At 37.2% G+C, this 19,501-nt stretch overlaps 1 protein-coding gene across 2 annotated transcripts in view; it reads left to right on the top strand.

Annotated features, from left to right (window-relative positions):
- ZNF518B (zinc finger protein 518B) overlaps positions 1 to 18,946 on the top strand; it is a 307,008-nt gene extending 288,062 nt beyond the window's left edge. For both annotated transcript variants that reach the window (XM_069856326.1, XM_069856327.1), the window contains one exon: positions 18,937 to 18,946. The gene's annotated coding sequence lies outside the window, so the exon portion shown is untranslated. The remainder of the gene's footprint in view (positions 1 to 18,936) is intronic.
- The last annotated feature ends 555 nt before the right edge of the window (positions 18,947 to 19,501 follow it).

Genomic DNA, 19,501 nt, shown 5'->3' with positions numbered 1-19,501 from the left:
CAGAAGAGAAGATAAACTGCTGTGTGCTTTCAGATAACAGCCATGTTTGAAGCTCAAGGTGCAAGTAGAAGTCCAGCAATGAGCTGGGGACACCCTCATCCATTGCGCAGTGTACAGCCGGATGACTGTATCTTCCCAGGAGTCAGGTTTTACATGTGGATATGACGCACAACCCTCCTGGCCCCGAGAGAACAGGGCTGTCCTCATGAGTTGAGAGAGAGGAGCTGAACAGGAGCAGTTAGGAGAGTCGAAGAGGCTCACAAATGAGGCCCATGAGGACACCCCAGCTTCCACTTGGAGCCTCATGTTGCTGAGCGAGGATACCAGACTCAGAGGAAGATAGGATGCAGCATCCAGCTGGTGCCACGATGTCTTTCTGTGCTCTGGGTGCTCCTGCGCTGCGGGGTCTTCAAGAACTGGGAAAAGCAGGTGGTAGGAATGGGAGACTTGCTTCACAGGCATGTAGACAGCTGAGCTTACAGCACTGGAGAGGATAACAAAGTATTTTGTCTCTGGGGTGCAAAGGCAGCAAACCTCACAAGGTCTTAGTTTACTTTGAATAGGTTGCTTTGAGACTGGGGAAAGAGCTGCCGGTCTTGTTTTGTTACCACTGACATGAGGAAGTGCAAGAGAAACAATCTTTGTGGCAAATGCAAACTGCTGGGCAGGATACTGGCCTCCATGAACTCTCTGCTCTGAAATGCTGCCAATTCCAATGTAAAGCATGAGATTGGCAGAAGTCCAGAGCCTCAAGGCATGGTTGACTCAAAACTGTAGAAGAGGGGAATTTGTTTATACTAGGAACAGGTAAATGTTTTGGGACTTTTGTGTCTTGGAAAAAATGGGCTTTACTTTAACCAAAATGGAGCCTGCCTGCTGGTACTGAAATTTAAAATGAACATAGAAGATTTTCTAAACTAGAAACAGAGGGAAAACTGGTGCGCATTGAGGAGCACTTGGTTTGATGCAGTCCTCAAAGAGGATGTGGCTAATGTTCTTTGCACCTCTAAAAAGGACAGGAGGGAAATAAATAAAGAACTGAGATAAATGGAGAATTCAAATCAGATTGCTTATATTGCCATTTGAGTAGCATGTGCAATACCAAGCAAGGCTTCACCAAGGGCAAGTCCTGTATGACCAGCCTAGTGGCTTTCTGTGATGAGGTAACCACAGCAGTGGACACAGGAAAATCAATGGATGTGATCCATTTGGATTTCTGTAATGCCTTTGACAAAGTCACCCCCAGCATCCTTCTCTCTAAATAGGAGAGATATGGATTTGATGGGTGGACTGTTCGATGAATAAGAAATTGGTTGGATGGTCATATTCAGAGTGTTGTGGTCAATGGTTCAGTGTCCAGATGGAGATCCATGACAAGTGATGTCCCTCAGGGGTCCCTATGGGGACCAGCGCAGTTTATTTTCTTCATCAGTGATGTAGACAGCGAGATTGAATGCATCCTCAGCAAGTTTGCAGATGACACCAAGCTGAGCGGTGCACCTGCCACACGGGAAGGACAGAATGTCACCCAGAGGGACCTGGACAAGCTGGAGAAGTGGGCCTGTGAGAACCTCATGAGGTTCAACAAGGCCAAGTGCAAGGTCCTGCACCTGGGTGTGGGCAATGTGCAGTTTCAGTACAGGACTGGGGATGATGTGATTGAGAGCTGCCCTGCGGAGAAGGACTTAGGAATGCTGATTTATGAGAAGCTTGACATGAGTTAACATGAGTTAATTTTTGTATCATTAGGGAAAAAGACAAATAGTACCAGCAAACAGATATTCAGTTTCAAGAATAAGCACTAGATTAAAAAAGAAGACGGTAAGAAAAAGATAAAAATACAAACAGCCAATCAAAAAATCCTGAAATCCTGTAAGAAACAGCTGAACAAGCAAGAGCCTGGAGTAAGTATTACAAGCCCAGTTAAACTGTGTACTACAATTCCAGGAGAAAATGAAGTCATCAATTGAAATCTCTTCAGGGCTCAAGGGAAAAGCTATCATAGCAAATGTTACTAACTTGGGGAAAAGAATGGCAGTTAAAAAATGGGACTCCTGCAGAAAGGAAAAGAAAGAAAAGCCTATAATACATAGCAAGTAGACTAATAAATAAAAAAATTAAGAGGAATAAGAGAATTTGAAGAGTTTCTTGTAAAGGTCGGTAGGTTATTGCTCCAGAGAAGTGGTGGTTTAGCAATCCCATCCATAAAGAGGTGTCTGGATGTGTAGGTCCTGGGATCTACAGTCTAGTGAACCTGCTCTCCACCCCCTACAATGCCACAGACAATGCCTCCACCCCTGAAAATCTGTGATAAATAGGTCACTGAGTGCATGAACAAAGGTGATTTATTGGTAGGGTTCTAGTAAGGGTAAGTCCTGTCTCACTGACCTGGTGGGGTTCTGATTGTTCTGGTTTACTGAGTGTGTCAATGAAAATATGGATAAAGGGGATCAAGTGGTCTGAGAACATTTGAATTTTGTAAAAACTTATGACAGGTGTTTTAAGAAAGTCTCTTGGGGAAACTAAGCTGCCATAAGTTTGAATAAAAAGTTATTTGCAGATTGGAAGATGGTTAGATAGATAGGGTTCAGTTGTCACTTTTGAAGAGGTAGAGAGTTAGTAGAGGGGTCATTAATGAATCTGTATTAGGACCAGTTTTAGACGAGATCTTTAACAGATCTCTCTGGAAAAGAGAATGACTTGTGAAATCTCCAGTTTCACAGATGACAGTAAGTTATTTTGTAAGTTAAATACTATGCTGGTGGTAAGAATCATGAAAAACAAACAGTAGATAAGCTTCAGAATAGATAACTGTAAGGCAGGAATAATAATTCAAATCATGTTTACATGATGCTAAGCTCAGAAATGACACGAACAACTCAGAAGAGTGATTTCATCAGGAATAGTATTAAGAATAAAACAAAAAGTATTATTTTGCTACTATTGAAGATCTGGTGTGCCTATATCTTGAATTTTGTGTATTTCCAGTCTGTGCATCTAAGAAAAGTCAATGGAGTTAAAGAAGATGGAGATGCTAAGGGGTGTGGGACTCTCTAGTGTGGAGAGAAAACCAAGCATGACCAAGGTTTCCAAAATCTACAAGGTGATGAATTAAGTATATGTGGAACTGGTATTCACCAAACCCCAGTGTACTCGATGAGTGAGCTGTAACTGAAGCCAGGAGAAGGTAAGTTTAAACCAGAGAATGGAAGTAGTTTTTTATACAATGGGTAGAGTACTTCTAGAAACTCTTGCAATAGGAGGTTATAACAGGAAACAAATAATATCACCAAGATTGTAAATGAATCCATAAGGAAAGTTCTGGAAATATGGTCTAGAGACAGATATAAAGAATAGGTAGGGGTATGCTCTCTAACTTCACTAGTACAGAAATTTTTGGATGCTGGAAGTCACTGAGAGGAAGGAACTGCAGCTAATCACCATTACTCTCCCAAAATAGCACATCTTATTTCTTCTCTTAGAGATAGAGCACTGAACTGAAGGGGCTGATGGTCTGACTCAGTACGGTATTTCTTCTGTTCTTACATTTTGTAAATTTACCCCCATTTGAAGAGAAATTTCTTTCAAGAAATATTCTTGAACTTTTAAATTTCTTCTCCTGCTTTTCAATAACCATGTCAAACCTTTACTAGCAGAACTTGAGCCAAGAATAGAGATTATTTCCACATAATAAAACAAATTTATTTATCTGAAAAGCAGAATTTATCTGAAAAGTACTGGAATGGAATGGTCCTACCTATTCTGGGACCATTAGTCATGCTTTGCTGTTATTTGATCATGCTGTAAATATCTGTGATATTTAACACAATGTTCTCGATAGGCGCAGTAAATGGTACAAAGAGTACCTTTACACATTAACTGTCCTCACTTCCTGCCAATAGGTTTCCATCCAGCTTCCACAATTTATGAGAGACTGTCTTTGTGGCTGATTGGTGTAGACAGGTTTTAGTAGTTCCTCATTCAGTTGCCTGTACAGCACAAATAATAAAAATATAGAGATCCAAAAATTCAAGTAAGACCATCACTAGCAACTTCAGGTATATTTTGAGTCAGGCTAAAATATTTCAAAAACAGACAGCCAGTTGTCATGAGATTTTTAGTGGAAGCAAATATGATGGCTCTGATGTCTTGCCATTAGGGTTTTCAAATTTGTCTAGGTTAGGTCTTTTAGTTTTTCCACAATACTTGTAGCATAGGACATTTCCTTTTTAAGGAAAATGAAGCTTCTAATTGCTACAAGAAGAGGGGCTAAAAAGGGCATGCAAAAACCTAGGCTTGTGTCAACAAAAGTAGCTGCCACATGATACCTTAAAGGAGTAAGAAGTGTCTGGTGAAAACCTGGTCTCAGACAGCCAGAGAGGAATTTTGAGTTTTTACATATGATTAGCTCTGCTAATAACTTATCCACAGAACTGCAGAAGGAGCAGAGGCTGCACAGCCTGCATTTCTAGTTAGCCTTTCTCAGGGAATAAGTATAATATAATACTTTGTGCTTTAATATAAACCTGCATGGACTCACTCACAGCTTGTGCACATTTGCATATGCAAGCCTTTAAGCTCGTAGCTGTATTTTTGGTTTCTGTACATGCACACATATGCTCAATTCCCATGTTTTATGCTGCTTCTGTGCCTAGTTTTCTTAAATCTTATTAATCATTTGGATTCATACAATAAGAAAAAAAAGTAAGAAATAAGTTTTAAAGTAAGGCAGACTGGACTGACCTTCAGCCACACAGGTACAATGACCATCTTTCACAAATATACTAGCAAATGAAATGTTGCAATTTTTCCACTGGTTTTGCAGGGATGGCAATGAAGTAACTCATTCACATCACTGGAAGACAAAAATGACTTTTACTTTTTCCTCTATTTGCAGCAAACCCCAGAATAGGATTTAAACAAAGACAGTCTTATTTCTTAAACCAATCTCTTCCCACTCCCCCAGACACATTTATACATGCATAAAATCTCCCTAGACAATTATTTACTACCTTTCTTGCCTTTAATCACACACATTCTGCAGATAAAAGAGAATAATGTTTTCCGGAAATGTACCTTATTATTCCATAGTGACTAAGTGCTATTTCTGTGGAACCTAAAGTTCTCAGGACAAATTAAAGACTAACACTAAAAGGAATACTGCTTGATTCTAACAATGGGTTAAAGAAGACAAAACAATAACTAGTGTTTATGAAAATTGCTTTCAGGAACTATTGGAAGAAATTAGACTGCTTATTACCTGCATAAGTTTTAATTCAAAAATAAAAATAAAAAGATCCAAGGTGTGGTTTTCCTTTTTTTCTGCTGCTTGGACATTAAAGGGTTCTACCACTTTGAAATACCTAAAAGCAGGAGGAAAATTACAGATTTTGTCTTCACACTCCTTTAAGGAAGAAATTGGAGTTACTCATGACTTTGGTCTAAAAATGTCCTTTCAATACTCTTTGCAAACATTGCCACTTATTATGTATGGACTGGACTAACAGATGCTGAGTCTCACAAGTCTTGATGAAGTCAGTGGTAGTTCTTGGATTTGCTCAAGAATTGTTTCTCATGCTTTGAACATCCCTGGAGGTGTTCAGGCCAGGTTGGATGGGGCCTTGGGCAGCCTGATCCAGTGGGACATGTCCCTGCCCACTGCTAGGGGAACTAGATGACCTTTAAGGTCCCTTCCAATCCAAACTATACTATGATTCTATGTAAGCATCTTATATAACATTACCTCAGTGTTACTTTTTCCACTCACATTTTCAAAATGAACTCCAGTTGTCAAAAATACTGTGTTGTCTTGAGAAAAGATATAAAACAGGAAATAAAGGAGGGAAATAAGCATAATTAGGCACATCCTGGCTATCTTGTAAATAGAATCAGAAAAATTTATGGAAAAAAAATCATGATAATTTTCAATTACTATCACACAAGATGGCTTCAATTCTGGGCTGCATTACTGGATATCTCCCAACTGAAATGCCTGAAAAGTGAATGTGAAAGCAAGTACAGATATTTAGAGAAATCATGTATGTCTTCAGAGGGAAACAAGCCATTTACATGCAGGATGGGTACCATTAACTGACTGTGGTGTTTGACAAGGGAGCACTAGACAAAACAGACAGTACTAGAGGACAGAAGAGCTAAGTCAAGATAAGAGCTACAGAATAATACAAAGGCCAGTAGCAGGCTCAAAGAGGAGGATAGTGCTCAAGGTCAGGTTGGATGAGGCATTGTTCAAATCTAGGGGGGCTGGAACTTGATTGTATTTAAAGGTCCCTTCCAACCCAAATTGTTCTGTATGATTCTACCATATTCCAAGTGATGTGCCAGGACTGTCCTAAAACTGGCGACAGCTTATGTGTATACACAGGACACAAGAGAAAAAGAAGTCACAGTAGTCACAGAATGAGAAACAGTGACTGGAGTCACTGCATGTCATGTAGAGAAAAAATCCATTTTTTTAGTGGAAGGCCTCAGCAAAAGCCAGTAACACTTTGTTACAGAAGCATCAGCCATCCTGTGACCAAATTATATAGGTAGTGTAACCAGTTGCTGATGTTACGGTAAAGGAGATCAGATAAATATTGAAAAATATTGATAGACTCTGAAATCAACTTTCTTACTAAGGATTATAAATTTATCCTAAATTTTACAATGCTTGTATGGGTCACAATCTTATTTTGATAATTCAGGGAAGACTATGCTTAGATGTACATTTGTAAGTAAAATCCTATACTTTCAAAGAACCATCTAGGCAAATATTTTATTTAATGTGTATTCTTTTTCTCTTGTTTATATGTAATCTTGTGTAGTAATTGCATGTATAGACAGACAGAATTCCCTTTTTAACAATGTTTACGGAAGAAATTACCACTCAGTTAAGGGAAGTAACCACAGCTAGCAGTCAGGAATTTGTAATCTCTCTCACAGATGTATCATATTAGTTATTGTGCTCCCTTAGAAGATCTTCCACATGGAATTGTTTTTTTCTTAGATCAGCGTATTAAAATGAGACTTCAGAAAGCCCATGGAGTTAAATGAGGAGAGGAAGAACAAGCCCAGATGACTCCATGAGCTGCTAGATTTATGCGAAATAAAAATCTCTACTCCATGGGGAAATTGCAACATCCTAACACTTGTTGTCATAGCAGATTAACATAATGAAAAGATCATAGTACTTTTGTGTGAAAACTCTTCTGAAAAATCTACTGATTAGTGTCCCAGTACAAGCAGCTGTGAGTTGAAAACTTGAGAACCTGGACTTTGTTTTGATACCCTGATGAGAACTTAGAGTTTTGGAAAAATCTGTTCTATGTTGTCATTCTGAATACTAAAAATATGGCTATATATGCGTGATTCACGTCACTTCTGTAGCTAACAGTACCCAGTGCAGCAATGCCACCATATGGTGTGGTCCTCTTAGTTACATCACTATGTAGATGACAACAATGACAGGAGCTCATGGAAGTACAGCGATCATGATTCAGTAAGTGGGTAACAGGGCCAGCTACAGACATTTTCAGAGGGAGAGTGGGAAATGCCGGGAGGAATTAATTAGTTTCTAACAACCTTCTCCTTCACTCTGAAGTCCCTTCCTAATTTCTGTCTATAGGATTAACAAGCAGCTTCATGTCTTCTGTCTTTTGAGTACTTCAGGATGAGATTTTTTTCCCTCAAGCTTAGGCTAAGATAGGCCACATGAAACTGAGCAGGCAGGAAATGTGTAAGATGATTGACTCTAGTTTGTACTGAGTTTTTCTGCTCTGGCATTCTGTCTCCAAGGGGAAAGTGCTCCACAGCACATAGGAACTCTGTCATGCTAGGATCCTCAGCAGGGTGCATCAGAATTTTCTCCCAAATTCCAGTTTTTATAGAGCATACATGAAACATACAGCAGTTTTCCATCAATGTGAAAGAAAATCCTAAACCCAAACATCATACAGAATATTTTCCTTCTTTATTTGTGTATTGTACTATTTCTAGAAAGGCTTGAGACCTGCGGTTAGACTTCCTTTATTCTGTTCCTTTAAAAGCTGATCTGCATTCTTTGCACATGTAACTGTTCACAGAAGATTAGCCCAATACCAGATACAAAATGAGCAAACCAAAACTGCATTAACTCCACTGTCTTGGACACCTCCAGTTTGAGTGCCCATTATGTTTATTTCCTTCTGCATTTTCAAGTAGGTAGTCCATTTTCTATGGTTCTTGTAAAGTGTTGTGCAGTTTTAGAATGGGTTTCAGGGACACGTATGCTTACAGTTTGTTTGCAACGGGCTTGGGGATCCTTTGCACTGAAAGCTGATCTGTCAATGTACTGTACTATCAAAATGTACTGTACTCTAAACCTTGTTTTCTTATTATTACTTTGTGGATGGATAAAGATAAATAAGCTGTTATCACACATATTTCCTGAACTCTGCTTTCATAGGTGCCACACCACTTCTTTGTGCTAAGAGGTATACATCAAATAGCACCTTAATAGCACTGCCAGAATGAAACTGTGGAATTCATTCTCAAAGAGAAAAGCCCACCATTTATAACACTGGGCATTCAATTATCTCCCTAAAAACATATTGAGAGACCAAAGATTCTTAAGTGTGGATGAGTAAAGCATTATTCAATAGAGAAAAAATTTTTAAATCTTTGATTTCATATTTACATCCTCTTCTTCATTTACCTGTTTCCTTTATTGTAAACAGAGAGATCCACAGATAAAAATTTTATTTTTAATAGAATATCACATATCATGAAAAAGTGTTTTCTTCCATCTAAAAACCCAAAGATCTATATCAAAGGCCTAACAACCTAAAAAAGCCATGGATTGATTCCAGTCCTATTTAGAGAGCCTTTTGCAAACAAAGTTCTAAAAAAGATTTCATCCTTCTAATCACAGTGTCACTAACAGTGAATATTTTTCAAAAATATCCTTTGTATATATAACAAGGCCTTATAAATATGTGTGGGGTTTGATATGTAGCGTTCACCAGCAGTTGGAACAAGAACATCACAGAGAGAGAACAGATGTTCTCATGGGCAGTTAATATTCATATCTTTCATAACCAGAATCTAGAATTATTTCCATAATAGTCAAATCAAATGAGTTTATCCCTGTAACACTGAAATAATATTTATGATATTTTTATCTGGTAATGATTAATACAAACATAATAAAGAAGCTCATCATTACCATCTGATGACATCAAGCTGAGTGGTGCAGTTGCCACACTTGAGAGGAAGGGATGTCATCCAGAGGGACCTGGACAAGCTGAAGAATTGGGCCTGTGAGGGCATCATGAGGTTCAACAACACCAAGTGCAAGGTCTTACACCTGGGTCGGGGCAATCACTGCTTTCGATACAGGATAGGGGATGATGTGATTAAGAGCAGCCCTGCGGAGAAGGACTTAGGGGTGCTGATTGATGAGAAGCTTGGTATGAGCCAGCAATGTGCACTCGCAGCCCAGAAGGCGAACTGTGTCCTGGGCTGCTTCAAAAGAAGTGTGTCCAGCAGGTCAAGGGAGGTGATTCTGCCCTTCTATTCCTCTCTTGTGAGACCTCATCTGGAGTATTGTGTCCAGTTCTGGAATCTTCAACATAAGAAGGATATGGAGCTGTTGGAATGGGCCCAGAGAAAGCTACAGAGATGACCAGTGGACTGGAGCACCTCTGGTATAAGGACAGGCTGAGAGAGTTGGGGTTGTTCAGCCTGGAGAAGAGAAGGCTCCAAGGAGACCTTGTAGCAACCTTCCAGTACATGAAGGGGCTACAAGAAATCTGTTGGAGGACTTTTTACAAAGGCTTGTAGTGATAGGACTAGCAGAAGTGGCTATAAATTGGAGGGTGGCAGATTTAGACTAGACAAAAGGAGGAATTTCTTCATGGTGAGTGGTGAGGCACTGGCACAGGTTGCCCACGGAAGCTGTGGCTGCCCCATCCCTGGAGGTGCTCAAGGCCGGGTTGAATGGGGCCTTGAGCAGCCTGAACTAGTGGGATGTCCCTGCCCATGGAAGGGCAATGGGGGTGGAACTAGATGATATTTAATGTCCCTTCCAACTCAAACTATTCTATGATTCTATGATCTGATCCCTGTTGTTTTTTATAAATCTTATCTAAAGCTTTCTGAAGTTAATGGAAAGATGCCTGTTTACTTCACCAAGTTGTATGTCAAATCTTGTTAGGATAATTGTTCTTGAAAAGCAAAAAGGGGAAGTAATAGAGGAACAGTAGTATATTCTGCTGTATTTTAATAATTCTGCTCTCTCAAAAAGTTCTCATTTCTGACTGGGCAGACCTCTGAGGTCAAGGAATAGGAAGAGACCAGAAGCCCATCAAGTGTGGTCAAGTCAGATTTAAATGATTGAGAAACTATTTACTATTAAAAAGAAGGTTCACAAACCAAAATTTAATGACTAAAGTGAAAAAGTCATTTTAGTAAATGGTGTAATACCCAGGGGCTTCCGGGTCATATCTGTGCCTTACAAGGTATCTCAAAGTTTCTGGTCATGCCTGTATCTATTAAGTAATGGAACATGTGGATGTGCAGACTTGGATCCAGGCTTCACCACATTATTTTGGTATTGTCAAAATGACTAGACTACAGGGTGTATTACTTACATTGGCTGTGGAAGAAGAGATGGTGCCTATTCCAGTGCAGAGTGGTAGGGGCAAACTACAGTTGATCCATCGTAAATTCTACCATTACAAAGCAGACTGTTTGCCTTCAGACAGATTTGAAAGTGGGTAGTGAGTTTAAAGTCTTGATAGTGGGGGTTTAGGAGAATTTATGGCCTTTGGAAGGTGAATTTTGTTATAAGAATCGAGATAAAACATTAAAGATCTCAAAATTTTGCAATTGTTTTCAGAGTTTTGAAGATGTGAAGATGACTGGAGCCCTTGCAGACTGAAGCTCCCAGAGGCCATAGTTCCTCCATCATATGGCCACTTGCATGATCCATTTTCTTCTTTAGTCTTTGTTACGTGGAACTGGTGCTGATTGGACACTCTAGAATGGAAGATACTCAGGTAAGAATCTCAGAAAGATTCTTATTTTTATACATTACAGATACTAGATCCATTCTTTCTAGGGTAACCTTGAGTTGTAAACTTATTTCTGCTAGAATTCAAAAATATATATATTTTTACATGTATTTGAATTCTTGAATCAACTCTGTGGCCATTCAATATGTCAATGATAAATACAGTCTGTGTGCTTAAATGCTTTTAAAAGGTTTCAGGGTTAATTTTGGCATGGCATCATGAATTTTAAAAGACAAAACAAAGGTGTCAAGCTGATAAAAACCCTGTATCATATTTTATGAATAATGTAGAGTAGATGTGCCAAATTTGTACTTCTGGGTGGCAAGATTGGTACAAAGCTGTGGTAGGAATGATAATGGAATTTTTTTCTAAGTTTCAAGCTAACTTAACAAACCCAAAGAAAAAAAGATTACATGTTGGTGAACATGTATAGAAAAAGTTGCAGGGTAAATCTCAACATTTGAAACCAAGATGCTAAATTCTGGTCCAGGAGTAGTTTTAAGCAGAGCTCCAGTTCTGTCTTGCTCAAAAGTGAGGATAAACAGGATTGCCTAATGTATCCAAGCATGGAGAAATGCAAGTAAGCTGTGACTGCTTTGATAACAGTGCCCTGTGCCAATGTATTGCTCATGTCTCTCAACAACAAAAACAATGTGAGTGTCTTGATAAAAACAGAACTACAAAAGACATGGCAGAAAGTTTTTGCTAGGCTTTGGAACTGTGGAAAACTGACTATTTTGGTGTATTTATCAATGATTTGATTAAGATACATGTATGATGCTTCGAGGCTCCATTTTTGCAGTAAATAGCGGTGGCTAGAGAAGTCTGATACAGACCACAGAGCTATGAAATGAAATTGAGTGTATCTAGACAGTCTGTGAATGAGAGTATTAAAATTCAAATGACGTTTTCCTAGGAGCAATAGAGGGTTCAGATAAAGTTTATTTTCTGAATGTCTTAGCTTGCTTAAAATGGCTTAAGTGCTAATGTTAAAAGTAGTGACTGAAGGCAGTTGGGCTCAGCTGGTGTCACACAGCTATGTATAAAACGATTACTTAAAGCTGTGCTTTAGTTCAGATGAATGAACCCAATAATTTATACTGCAGTACCCTAGATGCTGCATAATCATTATGGATAAGCAATTTTCAAAGAGCTCTGAATGTTCACATCTTGCAGCGATAAACCATTATCTCATAGCACAGTAATATCTTAAGACTATCAGTGAGACTATCGAGACTATCTTGAACTAAGTAATTAGTAATTACCTAGAAAACAGACCTTCCCATTTGTGTCCCTTTTGTATTTTCCTATATTTAAGGGGTTAAGTCAGAATTCTAATTTGATCTTGAAGAATTTAAAAAAGTATTTGCTTTTTTTTCTTGCATATTAATATCTTATTAGTTTTTGGAAGATTTTATCCCATTTTTTTAATCTCCTGAGAGTATATCAATATCATAAACCCAATGTTTATTCAACCTTCAGTCAGCATCGCCTTAGAGGATTATAAAGCTGAATAAACCAAGCTATTATACCCTTCATTATTACAGCTTTGAACCCAATGAGCTTGTTGCTATTGAAAAAAAAGGGTAGACACTCCTTTGAAAGATTAAGCAGAGTTTGGATAAGGCATCTAGTTTGCAGATAGTCCTAAAGTATTGATTTAAAATATTATATCCATCTTCACAATCAAAAGAAGAAAACATAAAATTTATTGTTTCATGTCTGGAAACAGACCAGCAAGCTTCAGTTATTTGAGAATAGCTTTTGCAACTTCCTAAGCCAAATAAACTTAATTAGCAAAATAAACAAAGAAAGGCAGAGAGATGTGGCTGTAAACATCAGAAAACATTAACGCAAAACAACTTTTGTTGCAAGGACTCACTCTGCAGTCAGGGAGGAGTGATGAGGCTGCTGCAAGTGATCTCATAGTGTAGCATGGTATATGGTGCTTCATGATACTGAGCACTTGGGCCTTGACCCAACAAAGCTCTTGAGTACATGCTGATCCTTGAACATGTACACAGTGAAATGAGGGACAATTCCGAATTTTCAATGTACAGAGATTAAATTTTTCAATGTGGCTGTCATGAGGTCAGGTACTATTTCTCCAGCTAGAGTAATAGTGGGCTTCTGGAATGATGCAGCTGGCTATGCATTGTTACTTTGTAGAGGATACTCTTTACTATAAACTAGCCATCCACTACACATTTAGCCGGGTAGATGATGTATGTAAAAATACATACATATATATAAAATTTGAGTGATATTATGACAGCACTGAAGCTGAGCTCAAGATATATAGATGTTAGTGCAGCGTCCTCTGCTCACAAGATAAAAGGCATGCTTTTTATTACCATGCTGTTAAAATATGACCTACTTATCATTTTGGAAATGCAGTGTATGATACTAAATTGCTCAAACTTATTCTTCATTCTAAGATCCATAAAACTCAAATTTATGAATGCACTGTCACTTGTAAAAGTGTTTTGGACCAGATTCAAGGATCTTTCTTAGATGAATAGTCCAAGATGACCTTAGTTGATGTTTAGTGTCACTGAGTAAACATGGAGTTTGTTCATTATAAAGCCACTTTAAGTTTTTTTGAATTATTTTTATGTGTAATTTCCCCTGAAATTTTCTGTTAGTAATTTTTTTCTGGAAATCTTTGTGGCAGAAATAGACTTCTTTTTTCTAACTTCTGTGATAGTGTTTAACAGAATTTTAACAAGCTACACAGTTGAGGAAGCCATTATTAAAATACCCAAGATAGCAGTGGCATGTTCCAAAATGTACCCTTATTATCATATGTTAAATGATCAGAAGGCCTAACATTTTTCATGAAACATAGCTAGCATTATGTACTTTACAATTCTGTTAAGGTTATTTCTTATGTACTGAAAACTGTTGCAAAAAAATCACTTCTGGGTTGATTTTACCAACATGAAGACTGAGGAAGTAATGATTTTAACTGTACCTTTCATTTGTTTATTGAAATTTTGTTGTGCTGTACCTTGGACTACTGATCAGGACTAAATTATGCATATCTAAAATAACATTGCCTACTTCTTGTGGTTGGGGTTTTTTTGTTGGTTGGGTTTTTTTGCTGTTGTTGGGGTGTTCAGGAAAATTTCAGTGTGTTTGTAAAATATTTAATGAAGAAATAAATTCAGTAGGTAAGCCTGTAAGTAGTCTAATTTATTTCGGAAGAGATACTGCCTACTCACAATAGATAGAAAGACAGGTTCCTCATCCTTAAAGGTGTGCAAAATAAACATAATGGAGTAAATCAGTTATGATGCCAATCATAAATACTATAAAGCTAATAATAGTGGCTTTGTGCACACAAACATTTCCATAATCTTAATTAAAAATTATTATTTCTATTTTTTAAAAGAAAGGAAGAGAATTGGAAAGTGATAGTATTTAATGAAAAAACTCAGGAAAATACCTTTAAATTTATTTTTACTGAAAAAACAAAACCTCAACTTTAAAGATTAAAAAGTTCCAATATTTTTCTATATTTTTGAAGTTGTTTTCTGCATTTAATTTTTGCATTAGCAATACATGCATTATGTCTGTTGAAATAAAAGTGTGAAGAAAGTTTCAGAGGAAGATATTTCTGTATGGGAAAAATAAAATTAAAGAAATGAAAGGAACTGTCGAGTGACGTGTAGATTTGGTGCAGAGGTGAACTGTTTGCAGGAGAGGAAACAAAGAGAGGTCATAAACTGAAGCAGGAATCATCCTCCCTGTTGTGTGGGTATGGTGGCAAACGTAACGACTTCCCTAATTGCAGCTCCTTGCTGCTGCAGTTGTTCAGATAACAACATAAATACGTCATTGCTCTCGCATCAGTCTGACAGCAGATAGTGAGTAACTGAACTTAATACAAAACCAAAAAGATACCAAATAAGGGGTTAGGAAGAACATGAAATAGTTGGAACTGCACAAAAGGGAATTTTATTGCCTTTAGCAGTAGATGTCCTGGTTGCATCTATCTGTCTACAGCTGAAATGGCTGTGATTACCTTTGCCAGGCACTTCAGCAAAAAGAAGGGAGTAGAGCCACTGAGATGGCAGAGATTGGACATAAATTGCAGCCTCTAGACTTCCTATGTAGAATATTTCTATTTCTGACAGGTTGGATGAACTTTTTAAATGTAGTGTATGTTAATTTCCAAATATATTATTTCCTCAGCATCAGATGGGCTGCCTTGTGATATTTCCTTGAGAATAAATACAAACTGTAATCATCTGTGTTTGGACTCTTCTCCGATGTCATCCTACAGTTATTACTTCTACAGCTCCTCTTAGTTGTTGTTTTTTAGCTTTGTACATGCATGTGTATTAATATACATATAATCTATAAACTTCTAGATGGAAAAACTGTCTCTCTTTTAAAAAAAATTGTCTAATCCAGTGTACTCTTAATCACATGAAAGTTCAGACCCACTTTCTGACAGCTGATACGCGAATGCTTATTTTCTGACTGAGAAGTCGTAATTATTCACTTACTTTCTACTGTGCAAAGGCACTATCACAGTATCTACATCATATAAGCATGCTGAGTGATGTAAGAGCAACTTTCATTTTATGGATAATAAATGTACAGATTCTGTTTTTATAAATACTCCATAAAAACAAGGGAACAATTTTTCTAGGACCAATAATATAAATTCTTACCTTTACCTTTGATTTATTTAAGAGATGATCTGTGCTAGACACCAGTTCCTGAAGCCAGATCTCAGTAATTCCTATAAAAGCAGAGGATGTTTTGTGCCATTTTTCAGAATATTCTGGAAAACACTTTGTATTAATTGATAAGCAGTTTCTGAGAAAAACTATTAATTCCATCATAGGTTTATTCTTTATTTTTCTTATGAATTCTGTAGGAAAGGTCACTGCCAGATGGGTTTGAGGAACTTTAGGCTTATTCTTTCACCAAAATCTGCAATGGATATTCCTGACCCATGCAATGTAAATTATTAACTGCTGGCTTAAATATTTGAGAGCTAACTAAGTACAGCGTCTTCCAGTTAATTTCCTCAGTAATCACTTTTCAGACACAGCAAGTCTCTCTTCCACACAAAGAGAAACAAAACCTGAACAAAACCATATAGCTTAAACAAGCTGTACTTTCTCTAGGCTGGAAAAAAAAGAGTGATTGTTATTGGTAACATGCTTATTACTATCTTTATTCTAGCGAACTTAGATGAGTCACTAGATACTGCTGTATTTGTGAAGACAAGATCAATAATTAAATATTCAAAATAGGAAGAACTGAAGGTTCACGTCTGGCTCTGGCACATCTTACTTCAAGGCAATGGACTTAAAAGTGGCTAATTTAAAACTGGTTGTAGTAGGTTACAGGAATCGTGAATTTACCTCAACAACTTTCTGGAGTGTTTTTGAACAACATGGTATTAGCTGTTTTAATTTCACAGTCCTCCTAGCTTGGGAAAGGGTGACAATAATGGTGGTGTGATTTGACCTAGATTCAACTTGAAGTCTCAGAACAGGGGAATTTACAATGTAAGTGTATGGTTTACAACATTATTTTCAGTGTTAAAGGACCATTTTAACATACGTATAATCTATAAACAGGCAGTAATCCATACACGATGTTGATATATGCAAGTTTTCTTCTGTGTTAGTGCTTTCAATAGGAGTAAAAGGTTTCAAACATCCAACATATTTCTGTCTACTGAACTCCTGGAGAGATTCATTCTTTTGTGTTGAATTGTGTGGATTTGGCTTAAAAGGAAGTCTATAAAGTACTTCTGCAATGTGTGTGGTAAAATATAATACAGCACTGTTCACATTTGGGAACTTCTCTGCAAATACAGTTGAGGTGGATGATTAGTTTAAAAGCCCTATTTTTTAATGGAAACTGTATCATCCACAATCTTATTAGAAAATAAGATACCAAACTGAAATAAATTTGATATGTTTGATACAGTGCACTAAATCATGTGTTTTTATACTCTAAAATGATTCAATAAGGGAAGAGAGCCTTACATAATTATTCTTATTGAAGGTATAAAAAAACTACAAAAGTAGGGGAAAATTGCTTACAAACAATCTTCCGTGGATCAGTTTGGAAATAAAATCTAGCAGAATCTTGTATCTCAAAACTATTTCATCTGCACTCTCTTCCGGTAATTGCCTGTTATGTACTTACCCTTCAATCTCAAAGGGTTATTCCTACTATTTTTTTCCAGAAATATTTAGTAATTGCCCTTTATATTTTGCACAATAGAAGTGTTACATCCCTGAAGTAGCCATTTTACAGCTAACTTTTACTTTCTGTATATCTTCAGCTAGTTCATGAGTGTTAACATTCAATATCCTTTTTCTTCCATCTCTTTAAGAAAAGAAAGTGGAACATTTATATGTGCCCACCTTGACGCAGTAATGGTTATGGGTTTGAATTATGTTCTTCTTCATGTTTATGAAGATTAAAAAAGCCATCTGTATGAAACTATTGAATTTTAGTGTAAAGTCATGGACTCTTTGTGATTAAAAATAAGACTTTCTGATAGCAAGTGCTTTTATAAGAACATCTCAACCCTCCACAGAACTTTTCTCTTCCTCCTATATGTTTGCACAACACATTAGTCAGCCTGAAAGGCTGCTTACTCATCAGCTGTTGTTAATGCAGCTCTAATCAGCTCAGGCATTTAGGTTTGATCAAGGGTTATTCCTCTCCATGGTGTGCTTTATAGTCTGTGTAGGATACCCAGCCATTTTTGCTGCTGCTCATGTTGCTCTTGCTAATCAAAACAACCACCTACTTTATCATGACTCAATCTACCCGTGGAAAAGGATCATGCCCTCCATTGTGTCTATACATTGTCTAATACTGTCTATGGTACTTTAAAATAGTAATAATCCCACCTAAGTGCTATTTAAGAAACTAGGCTAATAGAGTTGTGGGTGGGAGAGAAGACTTTCATGCCTGTTTATTAACTATATCTGCACAGCAAGCAAACAACGGTTCTGTAATGAAGGATGTTCTGTACCATGCTCTCATGTGTACTTGCAGACAGTGTCTACACTTCCAGAGAAACCCGCAAACAAACTTTTAGACAAAGTCCAGGGCCATATAGTTGAGTAAGAGGGGAAACAACTCAAGAGAAAAGAAAGTACAACAGAAAAACCGCTCACCTAAAGCCCTCAGAAGCTGCAAAAACACCCACCAACACCGTTATTTGAGAATTATATACCAAGTATTGCTATATGTAAATCTGTGTAAAATATATTGTCGAATATTTTATGTGCCAGTTTTATGTCCAAGCAATATATTATTTGGATCTATTTGCAAATTTGAGCTGAATTATCTTGTGCAACTTTGTTTTAATGTTTCTTTTTCGTAGTCCATTTGTCAGAACATCTAATAGGAAGCTACAGACCTAAGTTAGAATCTGGTTTTTTTCTAATTTATACAGGTGTATGAGTTAAGTGCTCTTTTCAGACAGCTGTTATTATATACACGAATTTGTGAGTTGATCACCTTCAGACTCTTCAGTTAATGCAATTTCTCACTGAATTAAGTATTTGTTTCCTGAGAAAAGCTAAATGTGAAAATACGAAAATCATTCAGAGATTCAGCAGAAAAGGTGTGGTACTTTGGTTTCAAATCATGAATCCATATTTAAGTATTTCTGACACTGCAGAATTTGGAAGCATCTTACCTCAAAGTATACATGGCACAGTTTTTTGACCATCGTCCTGGGTACCTCTGAGCAGAGATCAATGAAAGACAAGCCTCACTGCATTTCTGCAGGATATGGCAGTCCAACAAATGTTCATGTCCTGTCAAGATATAAGAGGAGTTTTTTAGTATTTCTAAACTAAATATTTTGCAGAGCAAGATATCTTTAAAGTGATTGAAATAATGATTCTTTTTTTTTTTTAGTCAGTGAGTGACAGTAAACTAGCAAGCTAACGAGTTTCCTAAATTCAAATGCAACAGAATGGAAGCAATTAAAGCAAATATCAGAACAGGGCCAGATATGACATCCTAACTTCTATTTTATTCTAGTCATCATACAAATGACTGCGCTGGCTGAAATTTTTTACATTAAAGATCATTGGCTTCATATGGCTAAAATTTTGTCTGAAGCAGACAAAACTTCTTATTGGATAAGAATCCCAAGTAAGTGGTGAAAAGGCTCAAAATATCCCCCTTCGAGTCATGAGACTCATGTTACTGTTTCACTCAGCTTTTGAAGTCAAAACCAATGTATTGAAAACAAGTGTCACTAGTAGTTCAGATGCTCTGTTATTAAATTTTCGTGTAAGGCACCCATGCTAGAATAGTTAGCATAGTTGAAGATAGCTCGAGTTTGGATTTTTTGTGTGCTTAAATATAGTGAAAATTTATCTGTGTTTCCTTCACAGCAGTAACAGTATGTTCTCTGAGTTTAACAAATAAAAAGCCCCAAAACC

Source organism: Phaenicophaeus curvirostris, chromosome 4 (genome assembly GCF_032191515.1).
Source record: "Phaenicophaeus curvirostris isolate KB17595 chromosome 4, BPBGC_Pcur_1.0, whole genome shotgun sequence".
NCBI lineage: Eukaryota > Metazoa > Chordata > Aves > Cuculiformes > Cuculidae > Phaenicophaeus > Phaenicophaeus curvirostris.
The sequence above is the reverse complement of the archived record's forward strand: the minus strand, read 5'-3'. Positions and strand labels throughout refer to the sequence as shown.